The sequence below is a fragment of the Toxotes jaculatrix genome, chromosome 6 (assembly GCF_017976425.1).
Source record: "Toxotes jaculatrix isolate fToxJac2 chromosome 6, fToxJac2.pri, whole genome shotgun sequence".
Lineage (NCBI taxonomy): Eukaryota > Metazoa > Chordata > Actinopteri > Toxotidae > Toxotes > Toxotes jaculatrix.
Window position 1 is genome coordinate 23848084 of NC_054399.1, and position 16636 is coordinate 23864719.

Below are 16636 nucleotides of genomic sequence, written 5' to 3' on the forward strand. Positions count from 1 at the left end.
GAGAGAGCACAGAATGATTCTGCTGCAAAGTGATGAAGTGGGAGCTAAAGGCTAAAGAGCTAAGAAAGGGAGCCTGAGCCCACTGCACAGTAAAATTCCACTGTTGTTGTTGCGGCGTGGTCTTAACAAGAGTTTAATCACACTGCTAAAAACGTCCTTCACTGGAAGAACTTTGAGCTGATAGAACATAGAGAAGTTAAGGGGACCTATTATGCTCATTTCCAGCTCTATATTTTTATTCTGGGTCTCCATTAGAACAGTTTTAAGTAGTTTTGCATGATTCACAGTTTTTATATATCTCATACTGCCTGTTATGCAACCTCTCAGTTGAGCCTCTGACAGAAACAGGCAATATTAGCTCCAGGCTCTTTAAGGGCCCTCTCCCTAAAAGCTCTCTGTCTTCTGATTGGCCAACTTCAGAAGAAGCATGTCGAGCCGCACCATCCAGCGGCATCGTGCCTGTGTGGAGGTTCTGAAACCAACTGTAAAACTACTCACAACATAACGCCTCCAGTAGATGTTCTTCTGCTGTCACAGAACGACTGTACAGTGAACCGGTGTTTTTCGTTATTTGGATGCTGGAGTACATTAATGTTAACACAGGTACATTAACCCTTTGCTTCGCGTGCTGCACCTGGAGCAGATGACCACATGAAGAATTCCAGCTCATCACAAGAGTAGAAAAAAAAGCAAAACCGAGTGTTCAGAGCAGTCTGACGTCTGACACTCTTGTGTCACAGGGATTACTGTTACATACATTTACCTCATTTTCTGAAATTTTGGCCACATTTAATGTGGACATCCGACACTATATTTCAACTTCTTTTAAACATTTTGAAAGAACCCAAAAATAAAGATTTCAAACTGAGAAAGTCTGAGCTCAATTAAAATTCAGAAGAAGAATAACAAATGGATTAAAGAAGAAGAAAGACGGAAAGTAGCTACGGGGAAGTGAAATTGGATTCAGAAAGAGCTTGAGTTAAATTGGAGGCGACAGTAATTCCAATTCGGAGAGTTTTACCTTGAGTACCTCAGAGTGCCTCGGCCTTCAATACAGAGGAGAGGAGAGGAGAGGAGGAATTGGAGGAGGGGGAGAGGAGAGGTGGAAATGAACAAATGGAATACTAAACACATAGACAAGTCACACAAACAGGAGAGGATGGAAATGTACTAGAAATAAAACACACGCTGAACTGAGTGGAAGGAGTGAGCATGTCACGCCAACTGCAAATGTGTTCATCAGGTGACTCCATCTCCCTGCCTCCTTCCTTCCTCCCTTCCTAATTCACCTTTTTTCCTCACTAACCTTTTCTTGAGGTGAGGCCTCTGAGGCTCCACTGATGGATTAAAAATAAATGAGAACGTAAACACAGCATGGGAAACAAGCTGCTGCTCAATGAGCTCCCCCGCAGCCCGTGTGTTAACAGAGAAACAACACAAGCTCATTTTGTCTCAACATTCATCAAATCCTCACACCCCCATCTCTCTCCTTTCTTTCAGCGTTGCACAATCCAGTTTTATGTAACCCTGCTCTGCCACAGTGTAAGCTGCTCCACAGAAAAGGCAAATTATCCATTTGGTGGCATCCCAGCTGAAAAGCTAACTGGCTGTTATAAAGTCATACAGTTTGACAGCCTAGTCCCAATGATAGCATGAGACATCCAGTATGTATGTGTCTTGTGTTTATTTTATAACCAGCACAAGCTTTTTTGTCTGTTTTCTTCTGTGTGGTACCAGTTAGCATATTACCCATTAGCTCTAAAGCCACAGTAGTTTCAGCTCCACACATTTACACATTTAGTAGTTTCAGAAACACATCACTAAACATCGCTGCATGTTAAAATGCTCACTGTTTAAACAAAAGGCGACAGAGCACTTGTTTTACTTTGAAAGAGCAAACATTATAACAATTAGAATAATTACAGCTTCTCAAACATGAGGTTTTCCTGTTTTTCTCTGTTGTATATTGTTACGGGAAATTTGGCAGTCATTGGTCAGGAACCCTGAGAGATTTTAGCAAAATCTAAATTTAAGCAGTAAAACATGAGCTCTCTCAGTCTCAGGGAGATCAACGGCCGCAGGACAGAAATTGAGAATTAATTTCCTCTGCAATTCAAATATTTATGAGCTTAAAAAACCCTGCAACTACTCAGGTGTGTCACCTGTTGGCACCCTCTCTGGGGAAACTGAAAATGAGCTGAGTAGCTGACAGTAAATCCTGGCTTATTCTGCTGCTTGTGTCCTCTCTGTCTTCTCATCAGGCTGGAAAAACAGTTGAAGTAGTAAAGGAGTGCCAGCTGCCCATTTTCCTTTTTAAACTAGCAGTGCAGCCATAGCTGGCATCAGCTGAGACTCACATGGTCTCTCTGTGAGCTTAACACTGAAGACAGTCACTCAGCTCATTGTCCACTGAATGAAGCTGAGGTCTGTGTGTGTCTGTCTGTCTGTTCAGTGAAAAGAAACAGTCAGCTGATAGTCATTAGTCGTACTGGCAGTCCTACTTCTCCTACTGGGACCCTGGGTCTGTCTGGTCATGTGAGAAATCAAACTAAACTTTTCAATGGCAGTAAAATTGCAGATGAGTATCCACACACAGAGATGTCAGACTTCACAGGTCATGACAAGACACTGACCTAGTGAAGAGTAAGATGTTGGCGCATTTAAATACATTATTAAGAAGTTTTACTACCTTTAATTAACTAATGTAAAATATCACAGAATAACCAACACGAGTTCATCTGAGCGAGAACCAGATTCTGGAAACTGACTGTTCTGCTCTGACTACTCAGAAATATACAGCACATAAAGACCAACATCAAACTACGATGGTGAGTATCACTGACACCATCAGTTAAATGGTCTGAATACCTCAGTGTTTAACTGTGAGGATGAATGTGGCCATCACAGCACATGGATGAGCTTTAAATGAACAGCTGAGAGATTCTGTCTCTCAGAGAGGAAGTTAAGGGGATCGATACTGATCTCATGTTTGCATGTTAAGCTGGAGTCAGGCCGTGGTTAGCCGAGCTTAGCATACACTGAGAGCAGGGGGCAACAGCTCGCTGACATCTGCGCTCTCTCACGATAAAAAAGGTAGACTTCAGATTCCAGGAGAGACTCATCCTCCGGAGTCAGATGGCTCCAACCATAACAAAACTTTCACAAATTAGGTCTTATTATTGACAACCACAAACAAACAAACAAAAACACAGCGCTAGTCCATGACACTGACACGTCAGAGTCTGAAGCTACAAAGAAAACCCTCATCCAAGTTTATCCTGGGTAACAGAGGTCAGACAGGGAAATGTTGGTTTTATAGACTTTCTTGACTGAATGAAAGGTCCCATTTATAAGTCCTAATGTCATAAAACTTGTTTACTTTTATTTTAGATTGTGATATTGATTACAGCACATGTGGTTGTAAAGTATGACCAGTGATGCTGTGCTGTTTTTCCCACCACGCCTGTGTAATCATTTTGCCTCTGTGGAAGAAAGGCAGGAAGAAAAACAGGAGGAACGCAGGGACACGTTATCGACTCACATCCTTCATCCCCGTGCTCTGAAAATGAAGCAAAAAAAAAAAAGAACGCGCTTTGGACGTAGTGCTGGCACAAATAATGGCATTTAAAATGTTCTCAGCGAGTCATTTCAACGGTCATATCAGCAGTCACACCTGAAGAGTTTAGTCCTGCATTTCTGACATGTCAGCATTTCGATGTCTTTGGTCTCCAGAGCTCTGATCAGCCATTAGAGGATGTGTGTTGCATCTATTTTAGACCAACAATGAAAGATTTTACCAGGTTTTGCTCGCTCTCTTTTCCTCAAAGTCAGAACAGACAGATTGTTTTATTCATCCCGTAACCAAACCTGATACATAACTGATCCTCGCAGCGCTCAGTGTTTGACTCAGTAAACTGTCTGAGCCTGAACTCCACAGCCAAACACATGGGCAGGAAACCAGACTGCTGATGTAAGAGAGATGCATTTAACTTCCTCCTCACTGACATGTTTATAATACCTGAACTACAAACTGAAGTGTGAGCGTCTATGTGTGTGTGTGAGGATGGTCATACTAACCAGATAATACAGGTCTGCTGGGAAGTGTGAAACAGACACGAGCCAGAAAGACAGAGGCCCCATTTGTTTATACTGAAGCAGAAGAGGAGTGTGTGTGTGTGTGTGTGTGTGTGGGGGGGGGGGGGATAAGAAGCTAAAAAGAAAAAACTGGTGAGAGGTGAAAGTACAGACTTTTTTTGTGAAGGTAGAAACTATTTTCCACTCTGCAAGTCTCCAGGATTTACTCACCTAAGTCCACTCCTTTCTTGGCCTGTGTGTGTGTGTGTGTGTGTGTGTGTGTGTAACTGACAAGTGGGCTGACTCCTGCCTGTGTTATTTCTGGCCATGTTGAATATTTTCTAGATGAAGTGTTGGAACTTTTAAAGTTTTAAAAATCAATAAAATCAGTTCCTCTTGGCAGACTACACTAAACTGACTCAGGAGATTGTTAAATTAAGTTTTTTGTGTATGTTATTTTTTTTTAAAAACATTATTTTAATTCGCCTAATTTAACCCTAACACTAACATTCAATGTGAAAACAGAAACACAAGCTTTTGTATACTTTTGTGAATCTGATCTTTCTTCTTTTAGAAAATTTTCTTAATTCAATGTTGTTGTTCTTTTCTGTATTTAAAAGGTTTGTGTCGACTCAGAAATGACAGTAAAATTATTTATTATAATTATGGGTTAAGGAATTTCTGGATCTCTGATTTGATTGACAAATTCTGCCCAAATCATGTCAATGACATGAAACCTACAGATAGATAATCAATCGTACCTACATGGTGCTGATTAGAAATCAGGGCTCAGTGAGAGCCAGCACTGGCCTCATTTAAATGGCAGGTATTGGTAAATGAGTTTTAAGGCTGTGGACAGATGCCTCCTGAATCCCTTCAGTTATTGATATTCTTCTGGCTCTGTTCTGAGTGGATCTGTGGCTGAGAGTCAGGAACTGCTGCCAGAATGGGAGGATTATTGGGTTGGACCAAGCCACTGACAGGGATTCAGCATAATCATACTACTTCATTGTGTTGCACCTCTGGGAAGGTTGTGGGTACGAGTGTGTGCATGTCTGTGTTTGTGTGTGTCTGGAGAAAAAAGGGGGTGGAAGGGAAGTGATAGAGTCTCGCCAGATTCTGTGTCAGCGGCTGACAGCAGGATTTAAGGCCAGAGCTTCCAGTAAGAAGGAGCTCCTGCATGGGTCTGAGTTCCCATCTGGATCACTGCATTAAAGCTGCATTCAGAGCCAGAATTAGAGTTCACTGCACAGATATGAGAGGGATTTTTTCCCAAGGAGAAAAGCTGGATCAGGAAGCTAAACTTATTTTGTATTTTCCATTTTAAGGCATTTCTGTTGTTTCTTATTTAGGTTTTTGTTTACAAAGTGTAACAGCAACAACTCTGGTTCAGTTCTGACTGGGAACCTTTGCTTCACACTGAGAACAAACTGAGGTCTTCAGTATTGGTGGGTTGGACAAAAGCAGCCTTTTCCACCTGCATGGCTTTAGACTTTAGTCTCAATTGGTTGTTATATGTTTGCATCTTAATGGGAGTGAATAATCACCACATTAGAGGATGCTAAAGGACGGGAAAACCTGTTTTCCTAATCAGCATCTTTCTTTCTGTGAGTGTTGGAGTCAGACACAAACAAACAGTTTGTCTCCATGGGCTGTTTGTGTCTCTGCTCTTGATTTTCTTACTGGTTTAGCTGGAAAAAGCTGATGTCACATGTATCCATGCACCAGTGAAAGTTTAGCAACATCTGATGGCTGCTGAGTGGTTGTCAGTCACATCGGATCAGACCCGCCCACAGAGCCCTCATGAAGCAGATCAGCTGATTTTTGTTTAACTGAACTTTCACTCTGATTGTTGCCTGTTTAAAAACAAATATTTAATTTAATTGAGAAATACTTTCAGGGCCTTTAAGGACACAGTGCACATTCTTTTAGGGTATTTTCTGCCATCAGTGATTTGAATGTTTCATTCATCCGCTCAGTCTCAGTCTACCCAACACCAACTTTGCCAATTCTAACTGGAAAAGCCATGAAATAGCTGAGAGAAATCAATCTAATCTGGAGTATGAAGTCACGCAGGATGAAGCAAGACTTTCAGAAATGATTTTTTCCTCATTTATAGCTCTTTACGGATGTACACACACACACACACACGCATGCACGCACACACGCACACACGTAGGTATGTTCAGTTTTCAATACTGGAGCCGGGTGGAGTGACGATGTGGGTTTGCAAAAGTAAACACATGGAAGAATGAAGGTGTGAGTTGTCCTTAGTCAACAGGTGCAGCAGAGCAAACAGGACTGAGAGAAAGAAGTTGATCAAGTCTGTTCACACCCAGAGGCAATTTAATATCCTTTACAATTTTTGTAAAGTGCAGATAACATCAGACCCTGCAACAACATGGTCTGAATGAGACAAAGAAAAGACTTCCTGAAAAGTGACTGTACAAGAAGAAAAGTTCATTAATAATCCATGGCCACTGTGAGGGGAAGAATGTTTACCGAAGTGAAATGGATAGAATGTGTTGCTGTGTTCTGCACAGCATCTGCTGCATGTCTGTCTGTCCTGGTGGAAGGATCCCTCCTCTGCTGCTCTTCCTCAAGTTGCTTCCACTTTCCCCCTACTAAAGAGTTTTTCCTACAGGGTCTACAGCTGAAGGATGTCATGTGCTGTATAGATATTATATAAATCTTATAGCTGCTCTAGGCAGGTTTGTGATTAGTGATACTAGGCAACAATTGGTTATGGTGCTATTTAACGTAGATACTTAGATACTATACAAAACCCCTTTTGAGCATCAGAGCAGTCCATGCTGACAGATTTCCACCATGTGACCCCTGTGGGATTCTGTTGGGCTGAAAAGTTGTTGTGATGTTTTCATGTATAGTTGCAGCTACAGCCTCTCACAGTGAAGTCAGCATTATGTAACTTCCAATGTGACCTGCAACCTCGCCTCACTGACTCGCCGCCATCGACTTCTCACTTCACTTTTAGCTCCGAACTCACTGACACCCAACACTCACACACTCCCACCACCTGGATTCAAGATTCACACAGGCACACACCAACACACACAGTCCGAGCGGTGCATTCAGAAACATCCTCTACAGGAAACTGCTGCACATATACAGCATAGATACACGGTCAGTCTCACACATGCCTGTGGACTGACATAACCAGACACAGACAGTGTGTCTCAAATGACCATCTGCATGGCTCAACACTACAAGGAATAAGTAACAAAATATATGTTTTGGGTGAACTAACCCTTTTTAATGACAAAACAGGTTGTTTGTCTTTGTTTTCCAAAAACTGATTCAGGTGAGTGTTTAACCTGCCATCTCTATGGTTGCTGCACAGCATGAGAGGTCCTTCTTCCTCGATGTCCCTTTGCAAGCTTTTTTAGAGGCTTTGAACCACATCCAGAAGTCTTCATCAGCAGATGGAGTGTGTTCAATTGTCATAGAAGCTATTTCACATTTACAAAAAGAAATAAACAGTCTTGCTTTTACTAATGGAAAGCTGAATTCTTGGTGTTTTTCCTGTTACAACCTTGCTCGGCCTGGTGTGACCACCGGCTTATGACAGCTAATGTTAGCAAGACTGAAACTGAAATTACTGAGTCAGATCGTTGACAATTCTCTATTTGCATTACAGCTCTACTGTGCTTTGTCAGATAGCATTCAAAAATGAAACAAGTCTGATTAGAAGACATGTTTGTTGTGGTCTTGTCCCTCTTGCTCTCAGTTAGTGTGCCTAATGATAAAATCTTTACAGTAACTAACTCAAGAAAAACGTGTAAATGAAGTGGATTTAATTGCCACTCACACAGTGGTCTTTCTTTAAAATGATTTTGTCAAACTACTTGGTTAAGGTTAGAGAAAGATTGTGGCCATGGCAGAGAAACCATTGTTGGCTGCTGGTAGGAGACATGATGCTAACATTCATCTCCACGGTGAATCATCCGCCCTGATCTCCTCCCTAAGAAGTTTTGTGGCTCTAAACTCATGTTACTTTTTGATTTGTTACTGACAGACAACAATCATAGTTTGCACAGTTAAAAAGCTGCTTGACAGAAAAATGCAAACGTGGGTGGTGCAGACCACATGACACAATGTGTTTTTCTTTCAGATGGTCACTGTGTCCTGTGAGGCGATTATTCATTCTTGGATGACACAGGCTGCAAAGATGATTGGGAAGGTGGTGTCAGGTACTGACGTCACTGCCTGAACTGACAGCTCCAGGGAAAGTTTTAGGCACAGAAAAGATGTCACCTGACATCCTTCCATCATGATTACTACAACAGCTACAAGGACACAACACAACCAGCCTTTGTAGCATCCAAAGCTCATTTTCATTCCCACTGCCCCACATTCATTAGGTCAGGCTGTTATCAGGCTATTGAGAAGTTTGCAATAGAAAAGTATTAATATGACTCTCAGGGAGGGTATCATGTGTAGTCATCTCTCCTTGAGAATAAATAGAGAATAGAGAATAAAAGTTGTTTTTTTTTTAAGTCCATGTGATCAAGTTAATGAGGTGAGTTAAACTGAACTGCCTTGTTCTGCAAAGGATGTGACCTGAGGTGAGCCTTTATCCTCAGCAGCATGTATGAACCGTATCGAACAGATGCATGAATCGCTTAAATACAGCTGCACTTTTTTTTCACACTTCACTGTATATCACATTATCCTGAAGGCTGAGTTCAAAAGCAGCAGTGAAAAGAAGCTCTGACAGCAGGCAAAGCAGCAAGGACTTCATCTGACAATTCTGTAACAGCAGAGAGTTCAGAGTTGTTGTATCCTCAACTGCTCTACTTGTTTTCTTTGTGTTCTTTTTTTATGTTGGAGCTTTATGTTCACGGTAATCATGCTAAGTTGTTATTTGCAATTATACGGAGAACTATGTCAAGGGAATAAAGTAAAGAAATGAAAGATGAAAAGAAAAGAGAAGGAAACTAAAAATGCAAAGGGCCAAACAAAGCTTTAAAGAAAAGCATGATGCACACACACACTCACAGAAGGCTGCCGTTGTGCCCTGGATTCAGTGTCCTCATCTTTCCTTGCCACAGCAACAGTTACACAAAACAGTACAGAAGGCTGTTTTCTCCTCTTTCTATTCATCTACTGTGTCTCCAGAGTTCATTGCTCTGCAGGGAGCTACAGGTGTCTGCCCCGTGTCCCCAGATTGCACCACGAGCGTGTCTGCGCAAAGGGATGAAACATGGAGTTGTGGGGGGATTTCTCCCTCTGATGATTTTTTTTATGCTGCATCCTTCCCTCGAACACACACATCCACTAAATCACTCACTCTGTCTCTCTCAGCAGGGTGGGGGTGGGGGGGGGACTCACTGGGTGACAATGTGACACAGAGGACAAGTTTGGTTTACTGGTCCTATAGCACAGAGGCCAAAGAAGCCAAAAGGCAGGAGACGTGATACATGGGACTGTCCCTCTGTCCCTCAGCTTTCATGCACATGTTGAAATGATTAAAAATAATGAATTAGTTAATCAAAGAGCCTTCAGGCAGGCTGGAAGCCCCCAGTGGATGCACCCCTTTCAGTTTGCAGGCTCTGTACTTAATGCACAGTCATGAAATGCACGTATACAAAGGCAAATAACAGCATTTCCCAAAGCGTTTAACCATTCCTCTAATGTCCTGTTGTAGCACAGATTTATTCTGTGTAAAAAAAAAAGAAAAAGAAAAAACATCAAAAAACATCTACAGCAGAAGACACAGCAGGGTGTGAACCTCTGCTGATGGACATGTAAAAGAAGACAGATGTGCAGCGGAGCCTCCATCTTTGTCCCCCTGCAGAGTGTAAAGCTTTATCTTCATCATGAGACGCGGTGATCATACACAAAAGTCATGAGCTGCTCTTCTCATTGTCTCCACCCAGCAGAGATCGTCTCTCGCTTCTGATCTCATTCAGCTGACAGAAGCCATGAGACAGCAAACCTACAATGCTTTACATCTGCTCCATTGTTCCTTAATGGTCTCCTATTTTTCCTCTGGCGTGTCGCCGACAAACAAAAGCACTTCTGTTGTGATTGTGTGCGGATGCGAACCCCCATCCGTGATTATATCATTGAAATACCCAAACCACACGCCTTAAATTGCACGCTGCGTAAAAAACTTCATTACGGCCTTTCCAAGTCATAGCATGGGTTTTACTGTTAATTAAAATTCCATTTATGGGAGTTGGGTAGAGAGAAAAAAATCTGCTGTTTCAGCGATCTGGGACACAAAATGGATACTTTATGAATTGTCAGTGAAATGGAAAAAAAGATTTTAAAGACAGTTGAGACAGAAATAGCAGCTATTGTGAAATTTAAACAAGGGCTGGCTTTCGTACCACAGTGTGGTTTGTGAGGTGGGCTGGTTCTTATAGTGCTGGCAACAATTTAGACTCCCGTATTTCACACTAAAGGCAAAGATCTCAGCCTCTCTCGTGCATTAACAGCACATTTAAAGCCAGATCAAAAGCAGGCTTGTGAGAAATCTTGAGTCTCGAGGCCCAGGCGGAAATCAATGCACAGGGAATCGATTAAAAAGGCCATCAGATGCATGGCCGCTTCCTGTGCCAGCTTTACAAGGCCAGGGGGCAGAGCACCGTGTCCCGTCTCTCCCCCATTCATGAAACTATAAACACGCTGGACAGAGAATGAATGTCTCACTTGTGGATTATGTACATGTGCTGCCCCACGTGTGAGCCAGCCTCGTCTTGCATGGTCAGGTTTACCACTGTCATTTTCCCTTTGTCTACAGCTCTGCTCTGCTTCTGCCGTGTCGTTTCATGCCCCAGCTACCTTAAGCCTCCTATGTTCCCTGTTAAACCTCGGGCCCAGTCGCTGCCGATCTGAATGTGTGATTGTGCAGCAGTCGAATAATTAGTCTGAGGTGACAAAAAAGCAATACAGCATATCCAGCAGCGGTAACAGGCAAGTCATAAAGACGTGGTCTGGGCTGTGCTTTAGTGCCAGGCCGACATGTTTAACCCTTTATTCACCACAGTAAAATACTGTGTATCCTGTAAAGTGTCCACAAATAGAGTTTCAGAGCAGACAGATGATCAGACAGTGTTGTAAAAGAAGGCGACAGTTTGTCCTGTTGCTCTAAGTCATTTTATTTGGAGGTAAAACTGAAAGTGAGTTCACCTAAACTACGGCAAGCATGGTGGTCCAGGGAGTTGTCTTGTTTTTTTTTAAATTTTTTTTAGACTGTAATGAATGTTTACAGTGAAGAGTGATAATAATAACTGAGCTGTTCCCCTTTGTTCCTTTTATTGTGAGATATTAGTGGAAGCTGCAGGTTATTTCAAAGTGTCGGATACTTATTAAATCAGCGTACGAATTTGATCTCTGGCCACTCCTCTAATTTTCACATTGTAGTTACAGGTTATGAAGGCAGACAGTACTGACTCTCTTTTAGCTAAAAGAGAGTCAATCTCTTTTAGCTCTGGTTTGGTCTCCACCAACTCCAGGAATTTTTTTTTTTTTTTTTTTTTTTTTTTTTTTAGATGTTCTAGATGTTCCACTTTCTTTATCAGCTGTTCTCCATGTGTGACCTTGTTGGGCAGGTAGTGCACAGTGGGCCCAAAAAACCCAAATTAAAGATGTTAAATCTGAGTGCAGCTGTAGAGTCAAATGATCATTTTCTGTGTTCATCACCACGAGCGACTCTTTTAATATTACACATAGCTATTTCATCCATTATTGATAGTAAGAATATTGATTAGTGCAGTTTTAAATATTTAAAGTTAATGCTGACTTGAAGTGCAGCACAGAGTGTGTGGAGTTTTTCCTATTTTTAATGAACTTACACTAATCTTAGCTAAGAGTCTAAGCAGTATTTGGTTCACCCATCCACTCATATGAATGTCATGTTTCCTGGAGCGGAAAATTACATAATCCAGTCAGTAATTACGTTTCATCCTAAATGTATCTGTAATGTAAATTAGCGGCACATAAATACATTTTGAATGAAACAGGTTTCGGTCACATATAGTCACTTCTTACTTCTTAACTTTCCACATGTGGTCTTGTGGTTTTGTGAGCTAAACAGAACTGTGACACTGTGAATGAGACACAGTTCATATTCAGGTCAGTGCTGACACAAACACACATAGACAAGTTTACGTGTCAGTCATCATCTTTTTGTAGCTGCCAGTGAATAAACCTCTAAATATTTTATTCTGTTTCCATGAGAGCTTTAAACAGCCTCACTGGGGACCTTCACCCTGAGAGAGAGGGAGAGGGAGCAGAGTCTGATTAGAGCAGCGCACCTTTCACACCCCACAGGAGGCGTCCTTACAACTGCCTGACTACAACCCTGGGTCCTCTCACATGATGTTACAACAACCCCACAGTCACCCTCATTATCCAGGAGCCCTGCCCCACACACACACACACACACACACACTGACAGACAAAGAGAGCCACCAGCGCTGCAGCATCAACGCTGCCACGATGTGTTTACAACTGCTGTCACATCCTGACGAAGCTCTGAAACATCAGAAATGCTTTGCAGTGAGTGGAACGTCATGGAGCGTTCTTCCCCGCTTTTCTATGAGTCTGTCAGACGTGCCTCACAGAGGGATGGGGTGAACGACGGGTCAGTGCGTCTGGCTTTTTCGCAGCATTCTCAGAGCAGTCCTAATCAGTGTCTGGGCCTTTTGGGGAAGAGAAGGGGGTTTGGAGAGGGTGGAGCAAAGGAAGCCAGTGGGCTAGTAGTGACAGCCGCCTGCTTCAGAGAGCCCACAGGCTTCAGTCGGGTCGCCTGTCTGAGAACGGTTTCTTATCAAAGTGTGAGGCCCCACACATCCTTTCGCTCGGCTCTGGCTTCTGCTGCTGCATCGCTCCGGTTTTAATTATCTCCTATGAGAGCGGAGCAGCCGTGCAGCCGGCTCATTAGGTCTGTCAGCAGGGACGAGCAGTAACCTGCAGTAACCCCTGCTTCATCTTCTCCTCTGTCACTGCTTTCTCTCTCACTCTTCCCTTTCTCTCTCTCTGTCACATGGTCTCTTCCCACTGTTTTGTCCTACCTCTCTCTTCTATCACATTGGGTGAGAGGCGGGTTACAGCCCGGACAGGTTTCTGATCTGTCACAGGGCTGCAGCTGTTACTGACTGAGCTTGTTTGCCATTTATATTCATACGAATACACACAACTCAATTCAATTTCCACCTATATTAAAATTCTCTGTGTGTCTCTAACAGGTGCTAAAGTTATGTTTTTTCCACAATATACATCATACGATTTTACAGAATTATTATCCTTCCTGTTTAACTGTATATCTCAGTTTTATGTTATCATTCTTATACTATGTCATTATAGTTTCTAAATATGTGTTAGATAATATAAAAAATTGCGTTACAGCAGTGTAATGAATTTAATATTTTATTTATTTACATCATTTTTTAATTATATACCTGTACAGTATTTCATCTTATTTCTTTTTTCTCTCTGTGTTGTATTTTTCAGTGGGTTTCCTTTTTGCGTCTTTCAGCTTTGGTTTGTTTCATTGTGCTGCTGTAATTCTTCATTTTCCTTCAGGGATCAGTGAGTTTCAAGACACTGACATTCATGTTTAGAAAACAGTTTGTAACAAGATGATTTGTACTAAAAACAGGTAAAGCTAGTCTTACCATACAGGCAATGTTTTCCTATTTTTTTTTTTCTTTTTCGAAAACAAAATAACTTTAGGACTAGCAGGCAATAAATATTCATTTCAGGACACAAATAGTACTCGTTAAGACAGAGATTCTTGTCCTGTGCTGTCTCGTTCTGCTGCATACTATTATTTAATCCCCCTCACTCCTCCCCTTTTCTCTCATCTCCTCCATCTCCTTGTAAAAATCGGTTATTTTCGGGATTTGACAAATGCAGGAGTCAAACTCCGGTCACCAGTTCCACAGCAGCGGGAGCCTGGGAGTGCTGCGAGAGCGAATCCGATCCGCTGCATTTCATTTCATCTCTCCACACACAGAGAGAAAATTCTGACACCAAGCAAGAAAAAAAAATGTTTCTTGGAGGATGCTGTGAACACGGGTTCATACCGAGGCCACCGAGGTAACGAGAGGAGAGAGAGAGGCAGGAACTTGTTGACAGCAAGCTCTCTCTACCACCTTCTCTCTTCTTTCTTCCAGTTCCTCTCTGCTCTGATCTCTGGGTGAAGTCCAGCACCCAGAGCCAGAAGGAGCAATTACCAGGGAATGATTGCTACCTGTTGTTATCAATGATTCAACATAAAAATACAATTTCTCAGGTTATTAAATAGGCCTTCCCATCTGAGATGCAGTTTATTGTTAAAGCTGCTGGAGCCAATCAATGCAGAGGGCTGCAGGCTTCCTCTCCATCATTTAATTACTCCTCTGTCAATCAATGGAAAACACATTTTTAGGAAAGCCGATCAATACGAAGAGGTGACTTAACTGACGAAAGGGATTGTTACCTGACTGACTGAGGCACACACTGAAAGACAGATACACACACACACAAAGCTGTAGGGAAGCAGGTTGTATTGATCGTGATACAGTTTAATGTGCTTCTTTTAACAACCAAAGCTCTTTTATACCCTTATACTCTTCTCACACAGTAAAGTGTTTCTCACTCTTCTTCTTCTTCTTCTTTTCTCTCCATCTCTGTCACATGGTCTCTTCCGTCTGCTCTGTCCTACCTCACCCTCCTGTGTTTCTAATTCATTTCATTCATACAAATACAAACAACTCTGTTGAAATTAAATACAATTTACTGATGTGTCCACTGGTCGCACTCATGTTCACACGTTCACACACACACTGGCATCATTGCCCGTGCAGTTCAAACATCCACACAAAGATAAATATTCACAGTGAAATTAGCAGTTTGCTCTTAAAAAAACAAGTTTATCAGCACTTTTAAACTGAGAAATCACCCAGTTCTGTCAGAGTGATCCCTAAGCGTACTGTTCATATTCTCCATCGGTGAACAGAAGCCTCCAGGCGTCCGAGTGGGACGAGCTGGTGCACGTGTTTGATGGACAGCTGAGCTGGCATACAGAGACACCAGCAACTGTAGTTCACAGACCAAGGACGGACAATGTTTTATTATTAGATTCAAGGATTTATTTCTTGCTTACTCATATTTATCAGTTAGCAATGGAACTGTCCAGCAGCTAAACTGACTGATGCCGTCATTTGCAGGTTTGTTCTTTGTTACAGTTGACTTGCTAATTAGCTGCCTCTCCTACAAGCTAACATTATCACTGGGTGGAAGACAAGGTCCAACACAAGACATACGTTCATGTGTGTAGAGACAGCCGGTGATAGCATGGTGATGAAGTTTTATTTTGATGTGCATTTGTATCTGCACGACTTTAAAAATGTAAACCAAAGTTTAAAAAAAGCAAAACTGAGAACAACTTAATGGTTTGTTTTGTGGTTTTGAAGACATCTTAGTTTGCTCCTGCCAAAGAATGAGCAGTATTCGACCTCTGAATAACACTGAACTCTTCAACAACTCAAATCTCTCTGCTGTTGCACTCTCTGATGGCTGTTTCCCTGTTTCCCCTTTTGGAAAAACAATTCAGAGCTCTTTTTATGCAGGACTGAGAATGAAGACAACACCTTCCTGTGCCGGAGCCAAATAAGAGGGGGAAGAAAAACTGCCACAAAAAGAGCAACAAGGACAAACAAGCTACAGAGACTTAAGAGGAAGAAATGATGGCTCGTAAATGAGCTCCTGACAGACATGGCTGATGATGACTGCTTCTGTGTTGACTGAAAATGTTGTCAGTGGGACAGATACGTCAGTGATCCCCTCTAACTGACCTGTAGTTCTATAGCAGCAGCAGAAGCAGCAGCTCGGAGCCTGTTTGATGGTGACGCAGTTACAGGTGAAGTCGCAGGTCTTAGGTTGACAGGTCAGGTGAGGTATGAAGTGGATTTAGAAATAATAATGGGTAACGGATCAGTTCATGCACCGAGCTTTGCGTATTCAGAGCTGGTGCAGGTTTGGACCCTGCAGGTGTCTCACTGTATGACAATGACACATTACAGTTACACAATGGATTAATTAAACTGGCACCTCCTGTTCAGATGCAAAACAAGGGAGGGCTGAAGAGAGGGAAAGGTTAAAAGATAATGAAATGAAATCTCTCTGACACACAAGACCTCTCCGATACTCATCGCACACACTTACACACACACACACACACACACACACACACACACACACACACACACACACACACACACACACAGACACAAGGAGGTTTGACTCAGGGGATCATCCATCAGTTGCTGGACATATGAAGAGGGTGTAATGGTTCTGTAACCATTATGAAAGGTGTACAATAATTGACCTCTGTGTGGCGATTGATCCAGTGATGACAGATAGGACAGATCACATGACCTCATCCGTGTGTGCGTGTGTGTGTGTGTGTAAATGCTGAAGATAATTCAATCTGCTCTCATATTGTTGTTTCCATGTGACCAGCTGAAGGACAAGTTAAAGTTATCTCAGCTGCCGTCTGTCTCTCAGTGAGTTGAGGTGGCAAAAGCTACTGTTGCTGTGTGGAGCT